The 24,242-nt window shown below is 39.4% G+C and overlaps 1 protein-coding gene across 16 annotated transcripts in view; it reads right to left on the reverse strand.

Annotated features, from left to right (window-relative positions):
* The window catches only part of Apbb2 (amyloid beta precursor protein binding family B member 2), a 397,355-nt gene that overhangs the window by 229,737 nt on the left and 143,376 nt on the right, over positions 1-24,242 (reverse strand). For 13 of the 16 annotated variants that reach the window (XM_058581877.1, XM_058581886.1, XM_058582107.1 and 10 more), the window contains one exon: positions 5,650-5,759. The exons of the other annotated variants lie outside the window; for them this stretch is intronic. The gene's annotated coding sequence lies outside the window, so the exon portion shown is untranslated. The remainder of the gene's footprint in view (positions 1-5,649; positions 5,760-24,242) is intronic. 16 annotated transcript variants of the gene reach the window in all.

The raw sequence follows: 24,242 nt of genomic DNA on the forward strand, positions 1-24,242 counted from the left end.
ATCAGAAGGTCAAAGGAAGGCTGCAGGCTCCCCGGAAGCATCAATATCCAAGGACACTTTCGGGTCACCTGTACCCTGTTCCTCCTCCCCTAAAAACTGCATATAAGCAAATGAAGCCCGCTGTATGCCATGCATCCTGGCTTAATCGTTGTTTTATTTTATTGCCATCCTCACACTCTTCTTTGATGCTACCTGAACATATCCCGACCCATGAGTTTCTTTCCCCATGCGTCATTATTTCCCACCACTGAGCCAATAAACCAGAGTAAGTGGTACTTGCAATGAACCAGGTACAATACTGTTACTTCTTACATAAAAGGGGGAATCCAAAGCTGAATTAGACACATTCCTTGCCAGATAACTGCCCAAAATTTCTCTTTGCTAGATTTGGTTTAAAACTCAATAGAGTTTTGCTCCCACCTCCACTTCTGCATGCCCTAAGCAGTTCATGCAAGATGGACAACAGCCAAGTATTCTAATGAAGCCACTTCTCTCTTCATTTGTATCAATTGAAGTAAAAGAATGAAGAAATTAAGCAACATTTGTTAAAATGTCAAAATTTTTTGCATATTAAACTGTACATAAGTTCTCCCAACCAAGACCTTGTGACCTTTTGGGGAGCAACACATCATATGCTCTTTCTCGCATCCCTAGTTCCAACTTGAGGCTGGTGAGGAATGATGTCATCCACCACTGAATCATCAGCACCTTGCAGAGCATCTAGCACAAACAAACACTCAATAAATATCTACTGATTAAATGAAATAAATAAGGGCTCATGGTCAACTACTTTTGTCTTGATCCCAACTCCTCAACGTCTTTGCTCCATTGATTATCTCCTCGTAAAAGGCAGCCCCATTGTAGTAAAAGATTTTAGGTCAGCCAAAACCCCGGATCAAATCCCCAGTCAATATGACCTTAAGCAGGTTTTCTAATCACTCTCTCTGCCTCAGTTTTCTTACTTATAAAATAAGATCCTGTTCATAAGGTTTTGTTGAAACAACTCCCATAAAAGGCCAGACAGGGACCCACTAAACATTTGTTGAATGACACAAATGACCATTCTGTTCTGTAGTTGCAGATCAAAACATAACTATCAAAATCTAATCTGCCAAAGTTGATCCTCACGTAAGCAACAGACAGGCATCAACAGTTGGAATGCACTATTGCAGTCTATCTGCTGTTAAACATCAAAGGAAGAGCTTAACATCTGCCTTAAATGCAAGAAAACAACAATTAGTTCACAAGTAAAAGGGAAAGGTGCACAATCCAATCTGACCTTCTTCTTTCAACCAAAGTATTAAGGGATTATAGCTGACAGCAGACTGAAGATTTTCCGCAGGGATCACACACAGTGAGGGAAGGCAAGCTAGAAATGGTTTTTAAACTCAGCATTTATTGACAGCTTCTGCTTTTCACAGCCAAGAATGCACAGGCCAAGTTTGCCTTTAAAGTGCAAAACTAAACCACCACAGACTACAAGAATAATATTTATCTCCACAGTGTCTTCATCTAACCGTACTTACTCTTCCAACAATTCAAACTGGAGAATCTGGAAAGAGAGAAATATCACAGGTCTCTGTGCAACTTCAAATTTATGGAAAAAATAAACTTGTTTTTGCTGTGCAGGGATATCCTAAGAGACCCACTCTGCTCCTATTTCTCTTCTAAGAAGCCCCCTGTGTTCTATTTCCATAACACCTGAACTCTCTGTCTTCTGAGGCTTCAAGAGCTATCCAGAGGCCCTTCCCTTCCTCTCTTCCAGTAAAAGCAGCCTAGACAAGCAATGAGACTCCCTGGGGTTTGGTTTCCTTTCTCAACCCCCTGCTGCTCCCCTGGAAAATGAAAGAAACCTAGAGTTTTCCAAAGCCCAGAGGCAATGTTGATCTCCAATAATCTTTCCCATTCTCTTAAAACCCATCACTTCCTACTCTACTGGGATACAAAGCTTGAAGAGAAGCCTCATGGTTCAAGAGAGTAGATGCAGTAGTTACAAGAGAACGTGAACTCTGGTTTAATGCAGCCAAGGTTGTCCTGGGATAAGCATGGTCAAAATACAGCAGCTAAATTCTGCCCTACAAACTGGCAGCTTTGACGTCTGAAAAAGGTTAACTAAGCAAAAGGGGTGCCCATCTGTACTAGGATTACTCTGCCTAAATTCCCAATGGACTAGGTATACAAAACTATTATCATAACTTATTTGATTGTACCATGTAAACTAAGAAACTATTCTGTTAGAAGAAACTATGACTACATTGTGTATACACAGGTTTCAAAATCATCGCTCTGGGCTGGGGGTGTAGCTCAGTGGAAGAGCTCTTGGAGACAGGGTCTCACTAAGTTGCCAGACTGGCCTCTTCCTGCTTCACAAGTAAGTACCTTGTTCATCTTTGAATGAGTTCCTAAAATGGTACCTGAAACATAGTGGTTGTCCAACAAACACTAGCTTAGTAAATGAACTAAAAAATTGAGAAAACATGTAAGGTCTGTAGAACATTCTGCATCTCCAATGAATCTGGACTGCAATTTGCTCCATAAATAATATCTAATGTCTATCAAATGTTCCTTCTGTACCCAAAATTTCATCTGAGTCATTATGCGTTTCTTTGGAGAGAAAATAACGTGGGTAAGACTCCTCTTAGGTACAGGAATATTAACTAATACAGCTAGGGAGAAAGAGAATGTCACCTGAATTCCTGAAATGTACCAAAGGGACCACAGAAGACACAAAGCTTTATATACAGAATCTATCAGCCAGTGACACATGCTTAGGCCCATAAACCTCCAGTTTAGAATCTGTCTGGTTATAGTAAACACTGAAGAGATGGACCCTATTCCGTTCTTTATTAGATGAAAAACCTACACTGCACTTTTCACATATTTATAACTCCTTTCTGAAAATTAGGATAGCCTCAAAATAAACAAAAGGCTAAGATCCAATTATTTTCCTTTCACTAAAAGTGATGTTGCAGGTAAATGTTTGTTAACATGGATAATCATTATTTATTGTTAAGTGGAAAAGATGGGTTACCAATTTGTGGCACTACTACCGAACAATTTGTACTTAAAAACAAGCATAGGTATGTATTCAATAGAATAACAGTTTTTTTTTAATTCTTAAAAAAAAAAAAAATCCATGGCAAATAATTATAGACTCAAGTTTCCAAAAATCTACCTTCAGTAATTTAGTAAAATACTCAAAATAAGGAATACTTTGAAAATGCATATGTGATTAAGGAAAAGGGAGTTATAAGGAAGTGTGGGTATTGTTTGGGTCCGTCCTACATTTTCTCTAAAGTTGTGTGTTTGCTTTGCCAAAAGGAAACCACTGATACCGTTCAGTGTTCTGTACAGGTTTTAAAGCACTGTCAGAAATACTCTCTCGCGACTTTAATAAATCTCTAAAAGGACTTCCCCCTTCCCCTCCCAGTCCCTTCATGTTAACTTCCACGTAACAAGTTCTTCAGAACTAGATTTGCGTGCAGGATGCTTTTGTGCTTTAACCTTCCGTTTTGTTTTGTTTTTATTTTTAACTTAAGGGTGAAGGGTGAACATCCTTCCATGCACATGAGCATTCATTCACAACATCGACTTTGGTAAGTAGGGGCCTTTCTGCCACCATCCCTCCGGTTATGCAGGGATGTCTTTAGCCAATCGCTATAAACAAAAGCCCCACAGATGCCGCACCTCGATAAAATGGAAACCTAACTTTTACAACATGCCACCAAGTGTCCCAAAAGGGAATATTTTGATATAATGGAAGGAAATTGTTTCCCTAGGGGCCATATTGAATTTTAAAGAAGTACTGAATTATTTGAAGGGCAGTTTGAGGAACTTGTTTCTTAGAACAAAGTATATTTCCTATCTAAACACACTGCAACTACCAGGTCCTGAAGTCCAGAGAGCGCATCATTTGCCTTTTTCATTCTACCTCTGGGAATGAATCAGTGCCTCCCAACATAAGTCTCTTTCAAATATCCTTCCAAGATGGAATAATAAGTACCAACAAAGAATTCCCTTTACTGCAAGATTAGTATGTGATTATAAGATAACAAAATTCAACCAAATTCCTATAATTTTAAGAATTCCACTGACAATATTTCACTATTACAAAATTTTAGTAAAACAAAAAAGCTTGGCTTTGGTATATAATTTCAAGTCCTTGTTTTCTCTGCAATTATATTTTAGCAGTATTGACAGACCTTAGAAATTATATTCATGTCTATGTATGTGCATATATTTATATATATATGTATACATATATATACACATACACATATACATACACAAATGCATATATTTTTTCACTACAAATATTTCGATAACCTTCAAATCAGTTCATATTATTATTACAAAATACACAATTTAATTATAATTAGAGTTGTAGTGAATATAGTCTAATAAAACCTACAAATTTGATTTTACTATTTAATGTGATCATAAAATGTCTTAAGTTCTTTTCTGTTTTGCTTTGTCTTAAACATTTTTTTTAATATTTATTTTTTACTTATAGGTGGACACATATCTTTATTTTATTTATTTATTTTTATGTGGTTTTGAGGATCGAACCTAGGGCCTCGTGTGTGCTAGGTGAGCATTTTACCTCTGAGTCACAATCCCAGCCCCTTAAACATGTTTTTTAAGTAGCTCATTTACATTGTCAGAAATAGAGATGACTCAAAAGGCAAGTTTAGAAATCTAGTAATTTAATGGGAAAACAGCTTCTATCATCAATAATATTGTTTCTGGAACATTCCAGGAAGGAGATGGGTATGTTTGTGTGCATCTTTTGTTTTGCATATATTCTTACAGGCATTGGATCCTTAATACCTTGAAGCTATACTTACAAAAAAGTAAAATGACCTGATTATCTTTAAGTCTCATTTTACCTTTTCCAAACATCAGGGAATAAAACTGAACTTTCTGGTCCAAAGTAATTTTTTCTCAAAAAGACAGCTAAAGCTCTAGGGGTGGAGCATTGCCTAGTACTTGCAAAGTCAGATCACCAGCACTGCAGAGGGAGGAAAGAAGGAAAGGAAAGAGAGACACGGAGGGAGGGAGGAAGAAATGAGGAGGACAGCAAAAACACTCACACAGGTATCTCAATGACAAGGTCTTAAGAGTCCCTCAAAAGTTATAAAATACAAAAACTGAGAGGTCCATCAGTTCTTTCAAGACCAAGGTGCACGAGGGATTTATGAGACAAGCTAGCCATGTCTTGTTCTCCTGTCTAGACAAGGAAAGAAATAAGTAGGTTTCATTTTTACCCTAAAAACCCAAAACCAAAGAGCCTACTCAAAATGCCTCCAAGTCTAACACACCTGTAGCTCCAAAAACTGGACTCACTTTTGTTTCATGCTGTATTACACTGTCAGTTTAACTCATCAACTATAAACCTTACAAAGGTTTGATTGCAACCTTGAGGACTCAGTCTATGAACCCAAAAGATGGAACAATTCAGAAAGCACCCTAATCTCTTCGAAGTTTTTATAAAGAGGTCTCCTAAGTCCCTTGCACATTTCAAATCCATAAAAGCATATAAAATTTACTAAGCTGGGCATAAAATAAAGTAGAAAAGCCATAGCCCCATTGGTAACTTTCTGAAAGAAGTGTAACAGAATTTTTAACTACGAATTAAGAATTACTTACTTTTCCCAGATCTTTGGTTCAGAGCTCAGAAGGCAAGCTCCCTTCTCCCCACAAAGTCTGTTAATTAATAGCAATCAATCACCCAAGGCGGTCAGGCAGCCCAAATACATCTATAAATTGTGGAGAGACAAAAATTTGAAATTCAAAGTCAGATTAGAAATTAAAAATCAAAATACCCCATTGCTATTCAGACTCTCTATAATTAAAATAAAGATTCCGTCAGAATACCTAAATGATTAGATGCGCAGGCTATCTTTCCTTCATAATAGATTAACAAGGCTTTCTAAATCTAGGTGGCATTTTGATCTGTCATCTTATTAAAGTTCCTAAAGCAGAACTCAGAAGGCTTCTTGGCAACTGCTCATGTTGAAAATGTCTTTCTCAGGGAGTCATAAAAAGGAACAGAGGGAGGATCTGGACTTCTAATTATACTGTCACTCAGGAGAGATGGAGGGGAGTACTGAAATCACACTTGCCAGCCCCTGCCCACCAAGATGAGCTCATTTCATGAACACAGAAGTGGTTGTGAATTGAAGTGAACAATAACAACAAAGAAAATTATCAACTTCTAAACACTCTTCAGATGTATGAATTTAAGCACAATTCACCTTTGCAGCAGGAATTAGAGGAGAGTTTTTTTTTTCCTAAGAAAATGGAAAACCTAAACTTTCTGTATGATTAATAACCTCACTTAAACCATAAGTTATTTCTCCAACAATCCTGCAAATAAATACGTAGGTAACTCATTAATAAGATAAACTAGTTTGAGTAGATAACTCATTAATAAGATAAACTACTTTGAGAAGGCTAAAACAGATGCCACAGGTAACCTATAACCTAAATTGTGCAGGTCCCTTGGGCTCTCTCATTCCGGGCCTTACATTAGATGAATTCCAAGAAGCATAATAAGCTCAATTACAAGCCAGGAGACATTAAGAAATCAGTGTATTAGAAAGAGGTAGGAGTACTGTTACAGAAGCAATCGTAACTAAAAAGCAGATAGACCCCACCAATACCAATAAGCATAATTTTTTTATCAGTGTCATTGTTATTGCCAGCATTTACACAGTGCTGACTCTCACGCCACATTGTTCTCTAAGTGTTTTAGTGCATTAACTCCATTTAGGATAGGAAAGGGAATTTTGCATTTGTTCTTCCCTGGAGCTCAGTTTATCTATCTGTACACAGCACTCTAAGTTTTGCTATAGCACCTGCATGTGTGCCAAGAGTACAACCTAAACATAATTCATATTTCATTGTTTATGCATGATTTCATTGCAAGAAACACTAATTGGGAAGGCTGTACCTAGGATGAACCCAGTTGCATGAGGATACACCCAATGCCTCAAACATCTACCAGTGAACTCAGTTTCCCACATGGCATGAGCCACACCCACGCATACCTGGTATCTCAACTCTCCATCCTATTTCAGGTCACCTATTCTACCCACACTTCATAGTAATTCACAAGTTGCAACCCTTCAAGGTGCCAAGTTCATAAGCAAATGTCAGGACTTTTCCAAGGTAAAGTACCAAATTTATTATGTTATGCATTCCTTACCCATTTGATTAAATTTTGCTACTATTTATTTTTTCATATATATGACAGCAGAATGCATTACAATTCGTATTACACATATAAAGTGCATTTTTTCATATCTCTGGTTGTACATAAAGCATGTTCACACCAATCCGTGTCTTCATGCATGTACATTGGATAATGATGTTCATCATATTCCACCATCATTTCTAACCCCCTGGCCCCTCCCTTCCCCTCCCACCCCTCTGACCTATCTAGAGTTTGACTATTCCTCCCATGTTCCCCCTCCCTACCCCACTATAGTCAGCCTCCTTATATCAGAGAAAACATTCGGCATTTGGTTTTTTGGGATTGGCTAAGTTCACTTAGCATTATCTTCTCCAACACCATCCATTTACCTGCAAATGCCATGATTTTATTCTCTTTTATTGCTGAGTAATATTCCATTGTGTATATATGCCACATTTTTTTAATCCATTCATCTACTGAAGGGCATCTAGTTTGCTTCCACAGTTTAGCTATTGTGAATTGTACTGCTATAAACATTGATGTGGCTGTGTCCCTGTAGTGTGCTGGTTTTGGGGGGTATAACCAAGGAGTGGGATAGCTGGGTCAAATGGTGGTTCCATTCCTAGTTTTCCAAGGAATCTCTATACTGCTTTCCATATTGGCTGCACTAATTTGCAGTCCCACCAGCAATGTATGAGTGTGCCTTTTCCCCCACATCCTGGCCAATACTTATTGTTGTTTGTATGCATAATAGTTGCCATTCTGACTGGAGTGAGATGAAATCTTAGAGTAGTTTTGATTTGCATTTCTCTAATTGCTGGAGATGATGAACATTTTTTCATATATTTGTTGATTGATTGTATATCCTTTTCTGAGAAGTGTCTGTTCAGGTCCTTGGCCCATTTATTTATTGAGTTATTTATTTTTTGGTGTTTAGCTTTTCCAGTTCTTTATATACCCTGGAGATTAGTGCTCTATCTGATGTGTGAGGTGTAAAAATTTGCTCCCAAGATGTAGGTTCTGTATTCACCTCACAGATTGTTTCTTTTGCTGAGAAGAAACTTTTTAGTTTGAATCCATCCCATTTATTGATTTCTTGATTTTAATCCTTGCACTATAGGAGTCTTATTAAGGAAGTTGGGGTCTTCCTCATAGAAATAGAAAAAGCAATCATGAAATTCATCTGGAAAAATAAGAGACCTAGAATAGCTAAAGCAATCCTTAGCAAGAAGAGTGAAGCAGGTGGCATCACTATATCAGATCTTTTTTTTTTTTTTTTTAAGAGAGAGAGAGAGAGAATTTTTTTAATATTTATTTTTATTTATTTTTTAGTTTTCGGAGGACACAACATCTTTGTATGTGGCGCTGAGGATCGAACCTGGGCCGCACGCATGCTAGGCAAGCACGCTACCGCTTGAGCCATATCCCAGCCCACTATATCAGATCTTAAACTATACTACAGAGCAATAGTAACAAAAACAACATGGTACTGGCACCAAAACAGACTGATAGACCAATGGTACAGAATAGAGGACACAGAGACTAACCCATAAAATTTTAATTATCTTATATTAGACAAAGGTGCCAAAAACATTCACTGGAGAAAAGATAGCCTCTTCAACAAATGGTGCTGGGAAAATTGGAAATCCATATGCAACAAAGTAAAATCTCTTACCATGTACAAAACTCAACTCAAAGTGGATCAAGGATGTAGGAATTAAACCAGAGACTTTGTGTCTAACAGAAGAAAAAGTAGGCCCTAATCTTCATCATATTGGATTTGCTACAATTTTTGATTCAGTTATCATCTCTTTTTTAAGTATCACTGATAGTTTTTGAAAGAATCACTGATAGTTTTTGAGTGTTGTATTGCCAACTCCATTTTTCCCATAAGAGCTGTGGGTTTTACTCTGTGATTTTTATGTAGTATGGTGGTTTTTAGAACTACGTATATGGTATTTTAGCAGAGCTGACTAGACAATAACTAGTATTTACACAGATGCTTGAGATTAAATTAAATTGTGATTTTTCATATTTTGTCTTTACATTTGAGAGTAGCACTATAATGCAATACAATTTTAGAAATATTTTAATTCATAGCGCTTATAATTACCAAGAATGAACAGTTATGGGTCAACTTCAATTGTGTGAAAAAATTTAAAGAAATTATCTAATAATGTTTAAATGAGGTTATCCATACTGCTAAAAAGAATTTAAAAAAAGGAGTGGATTTATTTTTCATTCCTTAAAATCTTTCAATAAAAAAAAAAAAAACCTGAATTTTCTTCAAAAGTTTTTAAGATATGCATAAAGATATATACAAAGGAAGTTTCTATTATGAGTAATAACATCTTAAACAATCTAAAAACTTAAATGTCCAATGATGGATCAAGTTTTTTAAATGTGTATAATACTTAATAATACTATCTGATGTGTGAGGTGTAAAAATTTATAAATTAATAAAAATGGGAAACTTTTTATTAATTTTTATTTATTAATAAAATGGGAAACTTTTTTTAAGCAGTATACAGTGAAAAGGCGGATGATAAAGCAATTACTATCATCCCAATTCTGTATAAAAGTATGTATGTACATAAAAGATGAGAAGGAAAAAATGCCAACATTTGAAAGGGTGCTAATTGTAGACAGTAGAATTAGAACAGAATAATTTTTACTTTTTTCATATTTTGCATTTGGTAGGAAAATCCTCTTTTTATTCCCATTTTAATTTCACATGTAAATCCACAAGGTATTAATAGGTCTGGTTACATGGCCAAAACATTGAAATTATTTTGTATCTCACACTTCAAGAATGAATACAGTCCCAAGAAGATGTTTAAAGTAAATAAACCCATTACAGAGGCCAAAATAAAATTTGCTTTTACTGGCTAAAACAGTCACAAATTTCGTAAAACCCAGACGAAAGATTTTTAATTATATACTTGCATCCAACCTGTCTTACTGAAAGAAATTTCATCCTGAATAAAGAAATTGTGTTCTGGATAAGTTCCTTTCAAACAAGATCAAGATTAGCCAAATATAAAAAGGAATGGACTTGTGTGGGCAAGGAGATGAACTTCTAACTTAGGGAGGTTTAAGAAAGTCGGAAAAGAGAAATCCGTCTTTATAACCTCCAAAGGAACTTGTTCATATTCAGATTTTCCCAACAACAACAAAGCTTGACTTTGAAAAGAAGAATCCACTTGCCAACAACAGTGAACCTTCCGTCCTGAGTGTGCTTGGTTTAATCCCACACACTGGCACCACCTGAGTTGGGGGGGGGGGTGCAAGGGGAACGAGGGGCAGTCTGGGACAATCCGACCAGTGCACACCTGAGTTCAGTCACCTGTGCTTGGTGAACTGCGCATCTAAATGACACATCCCTCCCTCATTTTCAGGGTTGCCTTCTTGGCACACCTGTCCACCCAGGAACTATTTGGTATAGGATAATAATTTTAATACGTGTCCTCATTCTCAAGAACGTGCTGGGATTAAAAGTTAATGGTCAGGTATTTTTTGGTTTGTTTTTATTTGTTTTTGTGGTGATCGGATTTGAACCCAGAGCCTTGTGCATGCAAGGCAAACACTCTAACAATTGAGCTATATCCCCAGGCCAATGATCATGTTTTTGTGTATGTGGGGGTGGGCTGTTCTGTAAATTTCCAATGCACCTTTAACATCTGAATAATCATGTTCTTGCTTTACAAAGGATAGAGTAAGTAGACTTCAGTGTTCTGTTTTAGCTTCCAAAAATGGTGATACAGATGAAAAATGAAACTTTCATGTTTCAAACTGCTTTTATATGACATTTTATATTTTATATTTGATAGTTTCCCTATCAAGTTACTGGCTTTGTATTTTGTTTGAAGAACAGAAAAGGCAAAATGAACATTTTGATTATACTATTACATATAAAAAGAGATCATAGAGGAGATACTGAGTTGCAGAAAAATCAGTCCAAGGTCAGTATTCACCTGAGACACTCTACCATTATATCAAATGCATGCTGATTATTTTGGAAAATAACTTTGAAATTCTTGGCTTCTGTGTCTCACAAGTTACTGCCTAAAGTCTACATACACACTGGCACCTTTAATAATTAGCAACCAGATATTACTATCGGGAAGCAAATTCAGATACTACACCCAATTGTGAGTATTCAAAATGAAAACTGTGCATTTTAATTGTTTTTAAAAAAAGGAGATGTTAAAATATATATCCATCTATATATACATTTTACACGGATTCTGGAAATAAAGAGCACTTGGGAACTCTTGGTATGGAAAATATATTGCTTTAAGAATTAGCATATGCACAGGTCAGGGAAAACATTTTATCATTATTGGACATAAAAAAGGACTACCGATTTTTAGAGTTTATCTGGAAATCAAGCAGAAGTATTTCCTGGGACTCTCAGGTCACTCCCTGGGCAGAATGCCAATGTAATCTAAATTGGTCTTTGGCACTCTCTCATTTCCTCTTTTGCATTCCTCTGCCACCTCTGATCTAAAGTCCCAGACCTCTACTTTGGATGGTCTGTTCCTTTCAGTGGTCTTTTCCTTCCAACACTGACTCTCCCAATCCACCAGGGGAATAATCTTAGCAGAAGGGAATGAGAAGAACCTAAACAAATTACTGATGATCTACAACTTGTTCAGCATCACATGTATTTTTAGAAAAAAATTGTGACCCAAATCCTTGTTTCTAAAGACCTTAGCTCACTAGAGAAACAGCTGAATGCAGGTCTGGGTTAAGGAAAGCATAAAATAAGTCTAGAACATCCTAGCATGCCACAGAGCGAAGAAGTGCTCCAATACTAATGCAGACGTGATAAAGGACATGGGAGCTGCCTTGAAGGTGCTGCCACCAGCCAAATGTGGGACAATCTGAACAACCAAAAGGAATGGTATCAAATAAAAAAGGAAACCATGAATCCACAGGTATTTATGAGAAAGGGGAGCGGGGAAAGTTCTTCTTTATAAAGAACGTCAGCTAATAAACATCATAGGAAAAACAGAAGAAAATCCCACTTTGCAACCACCAAGATTCAGTCGAGGGTAAAACCACTAGAGAAAGGAGGGCTATAGAACTGGTATTCACAGCCTCAAGGCATTATCTCCCAGATTACTAATCATTTGCCTCATAGAGAAGGTATCCTTACAATGCAGAACTCTGGAAGGCCACCTCATCCAAGGGATGCTTGGCATAATCAGTGACAGTACAAACATCACCTGTCTCCACAGCCACTGTGTAGCACAGTTTGCCAAATGTGCTTATCATCAGGTAGCAATCAGACAAATTCAGATTGCGATAACATTCTACAAGACACGTTTTGATATCTGCCAAGACATCAGTGCCATGAAGAATAAGAAAAAGGAACCGCAGGACAACTGTTCTAAGTTAAAAGAAACCAAAAAGACAAAATGCTGTGGGTGACTGTTGAATCTTGGATCAGAGATAGGGGTTATAAAAGATACTGTTAGGATAAGTGGTAGATTTGCATTCAAGTATTAATGTGTATCAGTAGGGATAATGGTATTCTCAATTATGAGACTCTTCTTGGGCGTGAGACATACATATAGAGGGATTTAAGGCTACAGGTTCATGAGTTCCACAACTAACACAAACAGTTCAGTAAAAACGTGTGTGTGTGTGTGTGTGTGCGTGCGTGAAGAGACAAAAATAGTTACAGAGAAACAGAAACAGATAAAACAAATTTGGCAAAATGTTAACATTTTGGGTGCGTTATAGCTATAACCTATAAAAACCAGTAATCACAGTCACTTGTAAGTTATACCCACACCAACTAAAGTGAGATCATAACAGACCTTATGGTTGAAAGTGACACAAATAGTAACGTAATTTCTTCAGTGTTAGAGCATTTAGTCCACTTTTCAGAAAATTTCTTCCAACTACTTCTCCTCTGAAGCAATCAATGGTTCTTCATTTATAAGAAGAACCTTAAGAAAAAGGTTCTCCTTGTCACTCCAAGGAAGAAGATGGTAATGGGGAAACACTAGCATGAGGTAAGTACAGTTCTCCTCCACATATTCTGAAGAAGAGAGAGGTCTTCAGCTTTAAAAACGTTCTGTTTTTAGTCATCAAGAATACAAACAATAATAAATGCTGGAGAGGATGTGGAGAAAAAGGAACATTTTTTCCACAGTTGGTGGGATTGTAAATTAGTACAACCACCATGGAAATCAGTTTGGAGGATGTTAACGAGACTACACATGGAACCACCATATGATCCAGCTATAGCCCTCCTTGGTATTTAGCCTGAAGAATTAAAGTCATCATACTACAGTGACACATACATACCTACATTTACAGCAGCACAACTCACTGCAGCCAAAATGTGGAATCTGCCTAGGCGTCCATCAATGAATAACCAGATAAAGAATATGTTGTACATCTATACACCATGGTTTTACTCAGCCATGAAGAAAAATGGAATTACGTCATTTGCAGGAAAATAAATGGAACTAGAGACCATCATGTTTAGTGATTTTGGCCAAACTCAGAAGGTTGAAGGTCATATGTTTTCTCTTATATGTGGAAGCTAGACAGGAAAAAGGAAAAGAAATGTGGGGGTATCTCATGAAAATCAAAGGGAGGTTAGTAGACGAAAGGGACCAGAGGGTGGGAGGTAGGGGGGCAGGGCAAGGGCTGGGGAGTGATGTTGGCCAAATTAAATTATCATATTGTGTGCATGTATGAATATGTAATAACAAATCCCACCATTATATACAGCTATAATAGACCAGTTTTAAAAATAGAAAAAAAAAGTTTTGGCTTTGCTGGGTGCAGTTGCACACACCTGTTATCCCAGCTAAGACCAGGAGGATCAAAAGTTTAAGGCTAGCCTCAGTAACCTGGTGATACGGTCTCAAAATTTCAGAAATTAAATAAAAGTGCTGGGTGGGAATGTATGTGTATGGAGTCCCCCTGGATTCAATCTCCAGTGTCACCAAAAAAAAAAAAAAAAAAAAAAAACAATCTGCCTTCACCCCCCACCACTTCCTGGTAAAAACAACAAAAGCCTGCATCTGTGTGGATGTTTCTGACCAGCCCAAAGAGTCCCTTTTCAAAATTTACACTGACCAAACCTCTTGCCCAGGAAGGTGGATGACTTCACTCTATGCACCCCTGGTTGAGGCTGGAGCAGTTCGTTGGTATGACACCCCTTGAGGGCAAACACCCATCCCAGACATCCCAGACCTACAGCTTTTAGCAGTTGTTTCAAACTGACATACCTGAGACAGAATTCATCACACCAGACCTGACCTGTGTTTATACAACAACTTCCTCTTTCACTCTCCCTTCCCAAAGGCCCAGTCTTCACACCCCTTGTTGCTCATCTGCAATCTCAGAAGCCACGCAGGCCACAACGCCTTTATATTATCAAATAGCATTTCTGTTTATCCTCAGCATTTCTGTCTACGGCACTCACTGGGCACTTCTGGAAAATCTCTGCTACAGCACTGATTCCCCACTCACTAGATGCCAAGTGCTTTACTAAGTTGTCCCACTTTTTAAAAAACCCATAATTCTGTAAAAATCATTGCTATCTTTTTAACCCTATTTTACTGAAGAAATGGATGCTTGAACAGGTGAAATAAATTGTCCAAGGTCACAGAATTATTAAGCTGAAATTGAGACCCCAGTCTTCTGGTTCTACCCTAATATCAATGTGCTTGTTACTATTTATAGTTCTAAGACTGTCTCCTGTCCTTAAACCCAGCATAAGGTCCTTGGAGGAAGGGGTTCACATCCCCCCGCCCCTTTTCTTTCTTTTTTTTTTTTTTTGCAACAGGGATTGAACTCGGGGGGTCTTTGACCACTGAGCCACATTCCCAGCCTTTTTTATTTTTTGAGACAGGGTCTTGCTAAATTGCTTAGTGCCTCCCCAAGTTGCTGAGGCTGGTCTCAAACTTGTGATCCTTCAGCCTCAGCCCCCTGAACTGCTGGGATCACAGGCATGCAGCACATGTAACATCACCCACTTTTGTGCTCTTGCTAGATGACCTAGCACTACCCATAGCTAGGTGCACTGACTTATATTTCAAGATTCCACCCAGAGACCATCTTTCTTTCTGACACTCCTATGTGCAGAACCAACCACACCCTCCTCCTTACTTGCCATGTTCCCACTGTAGTATGCGTGAGCCAGAACTTCAGGGACTATGGTTGCCACATCTGTGCCTGGCACACAGTAGGTACTGAATGGATGTTTCCTGAATGAAATGATTATACATAAGACAGTCGAGTTTCTCAACAGGGCTGCTATGCCTTGTGAAAATTTTTGGCCTCATTTTTATCTTTATCACAGACTGAGGAAGATTATTTTAGGAAAGAGTGACAGAGAGGAAATGAAGAAGAACAGAGGGGACAAGTCCTGCCTGTTGGGTCCTCTCTATTTGCCTGCTGCCCTGGGTTTAATGTGTTCTAGAGCAGGGCTTCCAGATTTTAAAGTATGTGTAATAGTGCTGCATACAATTATGATTCCCTGTGGTTTGGGGTGGAGTCTGAGACTCTGCATTTCTAACAAGCGCCCAAAAGAAGTTAATGTTTCTAACCCATGAACCACATTTCTGAAGTAGCAAAACATTCTAGCAAAACCCAGCTACAGTGAAATAACACCCATGAAAAGGGATATAACCTGTAGACTAAAATGACTAAACATAAATTCACAAAATGTTCATGGTAGTTGTCTCTTGAGTTGCTTCTTTCTGCTTTGCTATATTTTCAAGTATTCTATAATTATTCTTGTTGATGGAAATAAAAAACTTTAAATGCTATATATACACACATGCACCAAAAAACTGTGTATTTTGACATTTCCATTCTGCATGGCTACATCTTTATTTAAGCAACAAATATACTTAAAAGGACTAGATGAGGGAGATAACATGTGGGTGAATTTAGCAATTCCCTCTTTTCTCAGTTTAATGTGCAAATTAACATAAAACAGCAATTACCCTTAGTGCAGTCACCATCACAACCATTGTTTTTCTCAGGTTCCCTTCCCTTAAAAGAGAGAGAAAGCATCCACTCAGTTGGAATATAATGAAAGGCAAACCAAATTAAGGACAGGAGAAAAAAATAAACAGGAGCTACAATGAACCTCTTCCAAGTGGGTCAACAGAACCACTGACAGTGAAACCATGGGTGGAAAAGCTGTTCTGGCCACAGCAGCGGGAGGGGCTGTGATCCACAACAAGGTGAGATGGGATAAATTAAGGCAGAGCTCACTGGAGGGAAAGGTGAGGTGGAGGGAAAGGAGCCTCAAAAGAGCCCTGCTTCCTAAGCATAACCGCTTCCTAAGCATAACTGAGAGAGATCATTAGGCACACATTTCTGAAGCACAGGACACTCTCCAGTGGAGTTCCAATGGATGCCAGGTCACATTCCTCCAGTTACAGAGGGACTCTGCCTGCCACTGCCTTCCTCCTCCCAGAGAAGATGACCTCATCACAGGCTCCACATATTCACAGGATTCCACCTACAGTCCTAACTGGATTGTTCTGCCTTAAAGAAAAATTGTGAAACTCATTGTGAAATTCCACCCAAGGGCTACAACCCAGTCCAGAAGGCTTATAAACATGATGAAGCCAAAAGACATTTCTGTGGTGTCTACTTGGTACTCTTAAGGATGTGGTTTCATACCTGTGAAGTTTAGACACACTAGACGTTGGGCTCAACAGAAAACAATGTGTTATTGTCTCTGATGGATTCTGTACGTCTAGCACTAGATTACTCAGGGCAAGTAAATATTTGCTGGGTTGTTAAAAGTGTGACCGCTTGAGATATCAAAACTAGCATCAAAGTTACCATCTTGGTGGGGGAGAACTGGAATTTATTTGGACTTCTTGCATTTATTTTGCTGAATTTCAAATTGTTTTCCTTCTGAATTACACTGGGGCTAGATAACAGTGGGGATGGGGAGGGCACCATCATCTTCCTGTGCTCCACAGCCTAAAAGGCTTAATGTCTTTCTTGGATTTTGGAGACTTCTGAGTCATAATAATCAATTGCAAAGCAACACACGATCTTTAGCCCCAAGAAGGATTCTCATTTGGAGTGTGTTTAGGACAGTAGAGAAAGCCACTATAGCACAATGAGCTCCAGGGAACGGAAGGACACAAAGAGCCGGACAGGCATGTGTGACTATGGTTCTCTGAGAAGGGACAACTAAACATGGGCATGGAGATCCTAAAAAGGCAAGAGGTGAAATGTCATCAGTGCAGTCTTTGTGCAAACTTGCCAGGAGGAACATGAGAAGCACCCAGATGTTTCAGTCAACTTCTCAGAGTTTGCTAAGAACTGCTCAGAGAGGTGGAAGACCATGCATGGTGAAGAGAAAGGAAAATTTGAAGACACAACAAAGGCATCAAGGCCCGTTATAAAAGAGAAATGAAAACCTACATCCCTCTTAAGGGGAAAATAGAAAAGAAGTTCAAGGATCCCCACGTACCCCATAGGCCTCCATCAGCCTTCTTATTCTGTTCTCAGTATCCCGTAAAATCAAGAGAGAACATCCTGTCCTACCCATTGGTGATGTTGCAAAGAAACAGAAGTGGCATGACAGCAGTGCAGATGACAAGCAGCCTTAGGAACAGAAAGCTGCCGAGCTGAGGGGAAATACAAACAGGACATTACTGCCTATAAGCAAAGGAAAACCTGATGCAGGAAAACAAAAACAAAGAAGAGCCAAGACTGAGAAAATCAAGAAAAAGAGGAGGAGGATGACAAAGATGATTTAAAGCAGTTTGCTCCCTATCTATAAAGAATTTAACATCCCTGGTACAACTCACTCCTTTTAAAGAAAAAAAATACTGCAATGTAAAGCCGTGTAAGATTTGTTTATAAACTATATAGCATCTGTCTTCTTTTGTATAGTTAACAGACTACAGAATCCGTGTTTAGATAGCTCTGTCCTGGTGGCATTTTCAATAGTCACTAATCTTGTCTGCGATAGCAGGGGGTTGTAAAAGTTGCAGCTCTATTGTTGAAGTCCATGACTGCTGACTTTGCTTTGCTTGGGATCCTTCGAGGCCTGACTCCCTGCCAGCTATGCTATTGCTGTCTCCAGCCAGAAAGACAGGCTCTGCCTCTCCTTGTAATTTTAGGCAATACAGATGCTCCTAGACTAATGAGGGGGTCACACACTGATAAAGCCATCATTAATCGAAAACACCATAAGCTGAAGATGCGCTTACTGCACACCACCACCTCGCACCCTACAGGCTGCAGCACTGGGTCTTCACCCTTGTGACCTCGTGGCTGACCAGGAGCTATACTGCATCATGAGGGAGGATCCTACCCCATGTCACTAGCCCAGGAAAAGATCCAAATTCAAAATTCAAAGTACTATTGAATGCATATTGCTTTCTCACCATTGCAAAGTCAAAGAAATTGTAAGTTGAACCATTTTAAGTCAGGGGCCATAGGAACCCCCTTGGTCCCTGAAAGTCATGTCTGTCTCCCCTCCCCATCCAGACCACATATCTGTTCCTGCATCTAATCTCCTGAGCAAAACTGTGTAAACCCCCTCAGGACCAGGTCACTTGTGCTCAGATCCCTCCATGTTAACCCAGGGCCTCCCTCACAGCCAGAGACCTCCCAATCCCAATGGCACGTGAGCACCCACATTAAGGATCCCATGCTGTGAGGCTGACCCACAAGCAACACCCACGAGACAAAAGCATACCGTTCTAGCTCTTCAAATGTATGGGAAGTTCAAAGGGACATTTTACCCAGGACTGATTTAAAAGTTAAACTCATAATGTTTAAGTTTTTTCAACATGGCTAACAACCATAAATTTTTTAAAAATGAAGAGTTGGGTTTTTTGCCCCAGTGGTCCTCAGTTAGGCCTCCAACATGAGGCCCAAACCATCTGGGCAAGATGCCCCATTTCTTGGTTTTCAGACAGATTCCAGAAAAGGTGAGGGAGGGCAACGAGTTTTACCACCCATCCAGCTTGGGTTCCTCTCAAAGGTGCCACTTTCTCTACAAATAGGCCTAAAATGGGCTTTTACACATTTCTCTTTATATAAATTTGGTTGTTAACCATTTTGTTACTAGAACCTTTGAATCCTGGAATCCAAATCAAATGAAAATTTAAATCGTTTTTAAAAGATCAAATATAAAATTCACACACACACATACACACGTGTGTGTGTGTGTGTGTGTGTGTGTGTGTGTGTATATATAAATATATATATATAATTTTTTTTTCTTCCCTCTGGGTCTGTTCCTGGTACAAACACAAAGCTCTCAACTTCACAGTGACTGGGTTCCTGGTGTTATCTGCTCCGGCACCAGGATATCACGGAAGTTGCTGAAAGAAGCAGTTTTTAGGGCTGGGACTGTGGCTTAGCAGTAGCGCACTTGGCTGGCTTATGTGAAGCACTGGGTTCGATTCTCAGAACCACGTATAAATAAATAAAATAAAGATCTATCAACAACTAAGAAAAAAAATTTTTAAAAAAAGAAGCAGTTTTTACCAATGGTGCTTCAGTGCCCTCACAGTTTTAATATGACAACTTGGACTGAAGTGGCTAAAATGCAGTGCTTCATTTGTTGGTTTTTAACTGGAAAAATAAAAACAGAATATAATTCAGCACAGTCTTGGATTTCCCCCTTGCTGAATTATTTTTCTCTGTGCCCAACTATAAAAGATACTTTAAAAAAAAAAAATGACAGACACTCTAAGGAACACATGTGCTCTAATTTTCCCCCCCAGGAATGGAAAGATAGGACATATAGAGCTGTATAAATCTTCCTTGCATATCTAATAGCACTCACTGTAGAAAGAGCCCAATATCACAGAAATACTGAGAAATGCCCTGAAATTTCACAGGTAATGAAAGATTCCTCTTCTCTAGTCAGAAAAGTGATTGCAGAATGCCAGAGGGAACCTAGGAGTGTTTGTGTGTACGTGTTCACGGGTGCACACCTGTGGTGTGGCCTAGGGAGGGGTGGGGGAGGGGAGGGTGGCAACAGAGAGCTGGAAACCAGATGAAAATCTTGATGTGTCCCCCGAGATGAATCTTGCCCCTCCACAATTCTACCTCTTCTATTTTCCGGAGCTGATCAGCTTAACAGCAGGCTCTCTCCCCCACTGGCTCCCAGCTGGGTTCTGCCAAGGAGAAGCTTCCAAGGAGAAGGGTGAAGGGTTGGCTCCCTGCAGGACGACCCTCTACACAGAGCTGTCTCCCAGCACCGCTCTCTGCCTCACCCCCTCACCACCAGGAATGGAGGACCAAGGGTGCTATGAGCCACAGGGCACTGCACGGGCCTCCGCGGATCCCCACACCCCAGTGCCATCTGTCTCCTCTGACATGAAGACCTAAAAACCTCTGAATGCTCACCTCACCACACACTGCCCTGTAATTATTATTGTTTTGATCCCACTTTTATGACAGTCTTATATCAGTTTTGTCGAAGAGTCACTCTTAAATATTTCAGGGTGTTTTAGAGCTAACTGTTTTGTATAGAACACGGATGTGGTTTTTGTTTTGGATTTTTTTTTAAATGACTATCATTCTCTGCAATCCACTACACGGTACAGAAAACATTTTGTAGTCTAAATGATCCTTGTGCAAATGATAAGTCCGATCAAGTCAGTGCTCTGTTCAAAACCCTCTCCTCTCAATAAAAAGTGTTGAGTCCTTCTGCCCTGCAGAACCTGTCTCTTGATCCCCCTCGGCGCCACTTGTCCCCCTCTGCTCACTTGTCTCACTGTGCTCTGGCTGCCACAGAGGGCAGCTTTCCTGTTTCTCGAAATGAATCATGAGCCACACTGAGTCCACCTGAGCTCCTCGGCCCTGGAATTTGCTTCTACCTGGAATGCCACCTCCTGGAATGCCACCAAGTCCGGTCACCTAGGACTGCTCCAGGAGCTCTTTGCCAGTCATACCTCAACCAGCTCCCTCCCTCCCTCTCTCCCTTGTTTTCTCCTCATTGTGCCCATGTCCACATTACATTAGATACTTATTTGTTTTTGATCCATCTCCTTCCACGAGAACAGATGGTCCAAGAGGGGCACCTTGCCTGTCAGGATTCATTCCTACTGTCTAGGACGGTGGGTGGCAGATGGTCAGCCCTCCCTCAGTATTTGTTGAAGAAATGAATGATTTGGATTAGAGAAAAATTAAAAGAACTGCTTTCTTAATGACGACAGCTAAATTTTCAGTGGTCAAAAAAAAAAAAAAAGAAGTTCAGTACCTTCCAGGGATGCTTTAGAAGGAATTCTGTTCAAAAGATGAGTTTATGGAATGACCTGCCTCTCCGAGGATGTTCCATGGGTGCACACCAAAATCAACACAGTATATGGTAAATGGTCAAATATGATTAAATGGAAACAATCATTTAAACCAGGGCAGCAAAGATGTTCTGTAAAGGGCAGACAGTAAGCAATTTACGCTGAGAGGGACAAACACTCTCACAACTCTCAACTCTGCAGCTAAAGCATGAAAGCCCCATGCACAATACAAAATTGTGTGAGCTGTATTCCAACAAACTGTACTTAGGGGCACTGAGCTATGCATTTCAAATCATTTTCAAGTCTCAGAAAATCGTCCTTCTTCATTAGATTTTCTGCAACCATTTAAAAATGAGGAAACCATTCCAGGTTCATGGGCCATAGAAAAGAAAAACAAAAACAGGTAACAAGATGGATGTGGTCTCTACGGTGTAGCTTACTGATCTCTAATTTAACCATTTCTAAAGATGACTTCTTTTTTTTCTACAGAGAAAATATATCTGGTACATGAATCTATTAGGCATCTTATAACTAATTAAACATGAAATAACTATATTTGTTAAAGAATAATAAGCCGTATGAATGGCTTAGTTGAGTGAATGAACGTCACTAACTCCCTCATCTAGGACAAACGTCTTTCCACTCAAATTTTGGGAGTCATCTCAAATGAACTCTTCTCACACAAGCACCTTTTTCTTATGTAAGTATCTTCATTATCCATCCTAATAAAGAAATTCCACCCTACTCCTTCTTCCTTTATCAAAATGGGAACTATAATAACCCTTAGAGGAGAGAGAAGAAGGTGGTTCCCCAGGCTTTGGGGCAAGGCAGATTCCAGTAATAACCTTTTATTATTAAGTGTTCAACATGTTGCTTATACTTTGCTTTCAAGTATGTTCAAACACACCCTGTAGCGTGGGCCCTGGAATGAGAACCATCCTGATTGCAGGTCCTGCTGAAATCCAGGGTCATCTGTCTCCATAAACTACAAAATTAACAGAAAAGCCCAGGCTGGGTAAAGACATAGCCAACTTATAGTATTGGATAACCTGAAGCAGAGATTTAAAATTTCACTCAATTATAATGATAGTCTCCTCCCTCCTACATAATAACAATATGTGAAAATATGGAATTTGAGAAAGTATTCTCCATGGTGTTAGAAGAGCTGACCACACATTAAAAAAATGAGGTATGATTTAGAGCATACAGGTCTATTGGACCCTAAATACACAAGAGAGAATGAAAATACTTTGCCTTAGGTCTCCAAATATTGTAAATGTCCTAATGTTGGGTACCCCAGAAAGCCAATCAAGAAAAGAATTCAAGAGAAAAGTTCTCAACATTTATGCCTCTCATTTTCTCTAAGCTTGGGAGACATGGATCAAAACCAAAATTACTATAATCTAATTAGTTGCAGACTCTTCTTGCCCTACCCATTTCGAAAGCAGATCTCCTGGAATGTGAAATGAAAAACTTTAAAGCTCTCTGAAAGACCTCTCAGTACCTTGGTTCTTGAATAATTTCCAAGTGAATCAAATTAAAACAAACAGGCCAGAGGAAGGCAATGGTTTTCCAACTCTTACTGTAAGTAGCATGCCCTACAGATTCACAAGGAAACCAAGGACTCGATTCAGCTTTGCTTAAGTTCCAGGTTGCCAGGCAGAGTCTCCCGAGAAAGCCAACTTGGCCAGAAACCCTGGCATCTCATGCACATGGTCCAATTCACGCCAGGGACAGCCACCCACAAAGTAGCCCTGCCTCCCCAGGAATCTTGCCCATTCTGCTGAGCTCAGGGCTCTGCACAGAGGTGTAAGATAAGGCGTCCAATCACAGAACGCTGTAGAGAGGCACCTCAGCATCACCTCCTTCTCTTCACTGAGTGTCTGAGGGAAATGGAAATGCTGACAAGGCACACGGCTTCAAGCAAAAGTAATGAGAAAGGAACAAACAAGGAACCGAGACTGCAGCTGCCTGGCAATGCTGTGAGCGCTCAAATGGATGCTTCTGAGGAACCAGGGTGCCACGGAGGAGCCCTGTTCCGGATGTCCAGGAGGCTGAGATGGTGACACCTGGTGATGGAAGAAGTCTCCCTGAGCCGCCTTGGCTTCCTGCTTGTGTTAGTTTGCCAGCGATCCCATAACAAAGCACCGCAGACTGATACAGATTTATTTTCTCACAGTTCTAGAAAGCACACGTCCGAGATGGAGGTGTTAGTATCAGAAGGTTTGGTCGCCTAAGGCTTCTCGCCTTGGTTTGGAGATGGCCATCTTTTCCCTGTGTCCTCCTTTCATTTTCCCATGGTTACATGTCTATATTTCTTCTTCTATAAGACACTAGTCATGTTATAGTAGGACCCACTTTCATGGCCCTTAAAGATCCTATCTCTAATACACTTCCATTCTGAGGTACTGGGGCTCTAACATATGAATTTGGGGGGACATAATTCAGCCCATAATATTGCTGGAACCAGTGTTCCATTTTTTCTTATCAGTACCACAAGGCTAGACTCAACAACACCCCACTCACTCAATTCTCACTTCTCTGAATTCTCACCTTTCTTTTATAATAAAAGGGTACAACATACTACAATGTCCCAATACCACCCAGAAAACAGCAACATCTCTTTTCGCCACCTTAATGAAATAATTCCTCAGATACCAAATCCATCCACCCTAAGTCTTTGAGGGTAGGGATACCCAAAAGATTTTGAAGCACTATTGGCAGACCACATTTTAGAAGCACTTTATAACATAATAGGGATCTAACACAAGGAA

This window comes from Marmota monax, unplaced genomic scaffold, assembly GCF_021218885.2.
Source record: "Marmota monax isolate L192 unplaced genomic scaffold, Marmota_monax_Labrador192_F-V1.1 WCK01_AAM20220418_F8-fsc00025, whole genome shotgun sequence".
NCBI classification, from domain to species: Eukaryota; Metazoa; Chordata; class Mammalia; order Rodentia; family Sciuridae; genus Marmota; species Marmota monax.